General features: G+C 47.0%; 1 pseudogene; it reads right to left on the reverse strand.

Moving 5' to 3' along the window:
* Window positions 1–1,370: 1,370 nt before the first annotated feature.
* Window positions 1,371–2,596, reverse strand: LOC128563853 (tubulin beta chain-like; annotated as a pseudogene).
* Between the last annotated feature and the right edge of the window lie 2,933 nt (window positions 2,597–5,529).

The following is a 5,529-nucleotide window of genomic DNA, read 5'->3' on the forward strand; positions in this document are numbered from 1 at the left end:
ACAGATTAGCCAGAAGGGCACCAACACACCATGGGAGCCCAGGGCCCATCCCTCTTAGCTCTGATGGTCTCCACAATTCTGACATATGTGTCTCTTTGCACCTCTTCATCCTTTATATTTATTGCTTGCAACTCTCTCCCCAACTGAGCCTTGGATCCTGAGTACCAATCCTCCTGCCTCACTCAACCTTGGGACTCTCTCACACCTGCCATGAGATCGCATCCCTGATGCAATCTTCATTCTATTTCCTGCTCTGGGCATTGCCTCAGAATTATAACTCCTTCCAGTGTTCAGGCATTCTTTTTACAAACCCTTTACACTGTGCTCATTCATTCATTTTTTTTTTAATTCCCATTTATTTTTGGCTCTTAGGGCAATGCCATTTTTTCAATATGAAAAAAAAGCTGCAAGTTCAACACAAAATAGAAATATGAAGTGTAGGGTAGGACAAAACCAAAGGTAAAGAAGAAAAAGGCAGCAGCAAAAGGAAGAGATGACATGTTGCAAAAAGCAGAGGGTGTCCTGTCCCCTCTCTGAGGAATGAAATGACTCATTTAGGTGGCAGTACACACCTTCCCACATAAGTCAGGGAAATTGTGTTATTGTGGGTAAGAAAAGGTGGGTATGGGGAGGGCATTTCTGGAAGTTTAAGAACCAGGACTGGTCTCTCTCCCCTCCTCATCTTCTTCTCCTAGCAGGGGAAAGGAAGGAATCCAATGTACAGTGAGGTGAAGTGTGAGAGGGGAGGATCCCATTTGGGAAAAAAATGCTTCCAAGGACAGAGCTTGGAGGGAGATTGAAAATGAAGATAATACTGTTAATACCTCCCTTGAAGCTGAGAGATGGGACCTGGCAATACCTGGAAGTCATCACTAAATAGTCTGGATCTCCCTCTCCAAAACTATTGTAGGGTGGAACGATCCCGGCCTCTTCCTTGGAGTTACTTCCACTCTTACTTTCTACTTCCCACCCTACTGCCTGGGCATAGGACAATGGTCTTCCTCTGCATTTTCAGCATCCAGTTGGTTCTAAAATAAATGGCATTTGGATGAGACCCAGCTTCTTGGAGAATTATTTTACAAACAGAAGGAAGTATTAACTGGACAGATAGGAAGAACGGGCACCAAAAGGAAATACAGGGTTACCGAGAATGCAGAAATTTAAGTGTCCCAAAGTGGAAGGAGAGAGGAGACATTCAACAAACAAGTATTTATTGAATGCCTAGTATGTGCCAGGCACTGTTCTAGACCCTTCCAAAAGGGGGGAAAAAAAGATAAGAGGCAACAAACACGAATTCTGAGGGAGAGGCAAGGGGGAGTTGAGGAAGGAGGGTAAGGGGACTGAGAATCCGGAGGTGATGGGGCTATGCCTCAGGCCTCCTCTTCACCAAAATCCTCCTCCTCTTCTGTGGTGGCATCCTGGTACTGCTGATACTCAGAGATGAGGTGGTTCATGTTGCTCTCAGCCTGGGTGAACTCCATCTCGTCCACGCCCTCGCCTACATGCCAGTGGAGGAAGGCCTTCCTGTAGAACATGGCAGTGAACTGCTCTGAGATGCACTTGAAGAGTTCCTGGATGGCTGTGCTGTTGCCAATGAAGATGACTGCCATCTTGAGGCCATGAGATGGGATGTCGTAGACAGCTGTCTCGACATTGTTGGGGATCCATTCAACGAAGTAGCTGCCATTCTTGTTCTGCACATTGAGCATCTGCTCATCTACCTTCTTCATGGACATCCATCCATGGAAGACACAACATGGTAAGGTATCGGCCATGGTGGGGGCCACAGGCAGCCATTATGTTCTTGGCATCAAAGACCTGCTGGGTGAGTTCTGGCACAGTGAGAGCCCAATACTGCCAACTTGCAGAGGTCAGCGTTGAGCTGGCCAAGGGAAACAGAGGCAAGTGGTGACACCAGTCATGGTGGCTGAGACGAGGTGGTTCAGGTCCCTGTAAGTTGGAGCGGGCAACCTTAGAGTATGAAAGCCGATGCTGTAAAAGGCCTCATTATCAATGCAGTTGGTCTCATCAGTGTCCTCTACCAACTGATGGGTGAGAGGGTGGCATTGTAGATCTCAACCATGGTATCAGACACTTTAGGTGAAGGCACCACACTGAAGGTATTCATGATGCAGTCAGGATACTCTTCTCGGATCTTGCTGATAAGAAGTGTGCCCATTCCAGAGCCTGTGTTCCCACCCAGCAAGTGGGTCACCTGGAAGCCCTGCAGGGGCCCAGCTCTCTGCCTCCTACGGCACCACATCTAGGACTGGATCAACAAGCTCATCCCTTCTGTATAGTGGCCCTTGGCCCAGTTGTTGCCCGGCCCAGACTGACCAAAAACAAAGTTGTCTGGTCTGAAGATTTGGCCAAAAGGACCTGAGCCAACAGAGTCCATGGTCCCAGGTTCTAGATCCACCAGCATAGCATGAGGAATATATTTGCCACCTCTGACTTCATTGTACTGACAGAATTCAGTCTAGCTGCAGATCACTGTCCCCTGGGTAGGTACCAGTGGGGTCGATGCCACGAGCACCTCCCAGAACTTGGCACTGATTTGGATGCCACACCAACTGGCCTGGATGTACATGATTTCCCTTATGGATAAAATTTATTGTTTTTGCTCGCCACAAGGTGTTTACAGGGCAGATAAAAAAAAAATATCTGCTGGTCATGGGCTAAAAGAATGAAATATGCCCTAGAAGCTGGAGCAGCAAGGTCTGAACATGCCAACAGGAAGGTTCTGAGAGGGAGAACGCAGAGGGGAGGGCTCTCATTCACTCTTTCATCTAGCACAGGGGTCCTCAAACTTTTTAAACAGGGGGCCAGTTCACTGTCCCTCAGACCGTTGGAGGGCCAGACTATAGTTTAAAAAAAAAAAAACTATGAACAAATTCCTGTGCACACTGCACAGATCTTATTTTGAAGTGAAAAAACAAAATGGGAACAAATACAATCACACTGCCTCATGTGGCCCAGGGCCATAGTTTGAGGACCCCTGACATATTAACTTGTATCTGATTTACAGGTGCATTCAACATTTCATATAATCCTTCTGTCGCTAAAGTTACCTGTAGTTACATAAAATCTAATGGACAGAACTCCTGTTCTATTCTGTACTCTGCCAGTGATTACTTACAGGACCAAGCAAGGCACTGCCCCTTTCCAGGTCTGAGCCATCACACCCATAACATTTGCTCTTCCATTGTGAAAATCCAACCCTATGAAATGACTGAATTCAAGGAAAATCGTTGCTGAGCTTAAGAATCCCACTAGGATGCTCTAGGTCCACAAGCTGATGAGCTACCTACCACTCATACATCAGACAAGAACATTCCACTTCTCCCTGTGGTCTGCCCTTCTGACCTTTCCAGTGATGTTCCCTCACCCTCCATCCAAAAAGCAGCATTGCCTCATTCACGCTAAATAAATCAGAAGTAAAGGAAGAAGACAAGGGAATTGCTCAGCAGATGGCTCAGACTCCTCAGCTGTATCATTGCTACTCTAGGAGACTAACATTTTTGCACCACAAGATAAATATCAAATTATATGCAAATGGGACTTCAGAGCACATAAACCACGGTAGATTCTCAGACAGAAAGTGAATTGTTTTCCCTTTTTGTTCTTTCTGATGTATGCCATCGATAGCAAACCTTTGACATGTTTTACAAACAATAATCTGTTTAATCAGTGCAGGTACTTAAAACCAGATAGCCCGTTCAGACATAACTTTGAGGCAAAAAGTCAATGATCACTGCCTGCAGTTGCCAGACAGGGCGAAGAAACATCAGGTTAGGAGAGCTGAAACTTAGCGTTGAGTTCACATTGTCATTATTAATTTATAGATGAATTTAACAAGGACAATGTCGTGTCTTCCATGGTGGATGCCTCTGAGAAATGGAGTTGGCAAGCTTTTCCTACCCCAGGACGCCAGGGAGGATAAACTGATGAATGGGAATATGCAAGAGCACCTGTTTTTTCTTAAAGCTTCAAAGTGAATGCAGAGAAAATGGACCAGGGTGGCTCATACAAAGACTCAAGATGACACATTGCTGTAGCTCAGAACTTTTCAGCTTTGAGACTAGCGCCGTCACAGACCAGATGTGTCTTTGTTGGGACTGGGGGTGAGGAGCTGTCCTGTGTGCCCCCTCATGGATGTTTAACTGTTTCCTCAACCTCCACCCAGGAGATGCCGGTAACAACACCCAGCCATGACAATCTACTGTGCCTGCAGACACAGCCACTTGCTGCCAGGGGGACCACTTCTTCCAAACCACTGCAGCTGCAGCCTTATGATTTGGTATTTTCTCCTCAGCTCTTGGGATATTGAAATTCCACTGTGAGACACATGCAAAGGTGATCAGGTTCAAGAAGACTGACCGATGACCAAACCTTTATGGGACACTTGGAAAAATCAGACGCCTTTTTATTGATTTAAACGGAGAAAATAAAAGTGGCGGCAGACCCCCCGGGAGGCTCGTGTGGGCTGATCAGTGCATATTCTCTGCCCAGCTGTCTGTGCAAGAAATCAAGTTCTTTTCTTTTTTTATCATTGGGGAATCATTGAGGGTTCAAGGAGCCAGATTACACTGCTTGCATTTGCTGGGTAAAGTCCCTCTAATAATAGTGTCCCACGCCCAAGAGGTGTGTCACACACTGTGGCCCCACACCGCTCCCTCCATCCCTCTCTCTCTCTCTCTCTCTCTCTGCATGGGACTGCTTGGTACGGAGCCTGGGCTCAGAGTCTGGGCGTGATCGGGCTCGTCTCCGCAGATCTCTTCATGGAGCCAGAAGCAGCCGGGTCAATCACTTTTCCCAATGGTGGTCCAGTTGGTTGGTTAAAGCAGCAAGTTGCTGTATGCTGATGAAGCCACAGTGACAGATTCTTAAATTCTTCCTCTTTAGCTTTTCACTACTGGTCAAGAGTCTCTGACAATTAAGTTTGTGAACTCATCCTAGAAAGAAGGCCGCGTACTTCATTGCTGAGTATCCACTAAGGTCACCTTGGAAGGACTCCCCTTGAGAAGCTGTGCACCAACACAAGTGCCCAGCCCACCCTTCAAAGCACTTTTGGGAGTCTTTTCCTCGTGTGGCCATTATTGCTGTCTTCCTGGTACCTGGGATGGTGCCTGGCAAACACTGGATGTACAATAAATAGTATAGAACAAGTGAGAAGAAAAGCTAAAGAGTAAGTGAAGGGAGTTGAGTAGGGCAGGAAGTAACGGTTTGACATTCGGAGAAAGAAGAGGAGAGCATCAGAGGAGGCTTTGTGGGGAGGGTGGGTCAGGGGACAGGGTGATGCCAGCTCATCTCAGGACACTTGAATGCTACTGACCTCTTCATCCAAAAACCTCACATAGACCATAACAAACAAGGGGAAGGACAAGTTATTTCACATCTCGATGCCTCAGATTTCCCGTCTATGAAATGAACGATAGCACCTACTTCCCTCAGTCACTGGGAGGCTCCCCGCTCACATGTGCACAGCCCCCGGGGAAGCACTATGTCAGGGCAGCCACCCTTATCAAC

This window comes from Nycticebus coucang, chromosome 13 (assembly GCF_027406575.1).
Source record: "Nycticebus coucang isolate mNycCou1 chromosome 13, mNycCou1.pri, whole genome shotgun sequence".
In the NCBI taxonomy this organism is placed as follows: domain Eukaryota; kingdom Metazoa; phylum Chordata; class Mammalia; order Primates; family Lorisidae; genus Nycticebus; species Nycticebus coucang.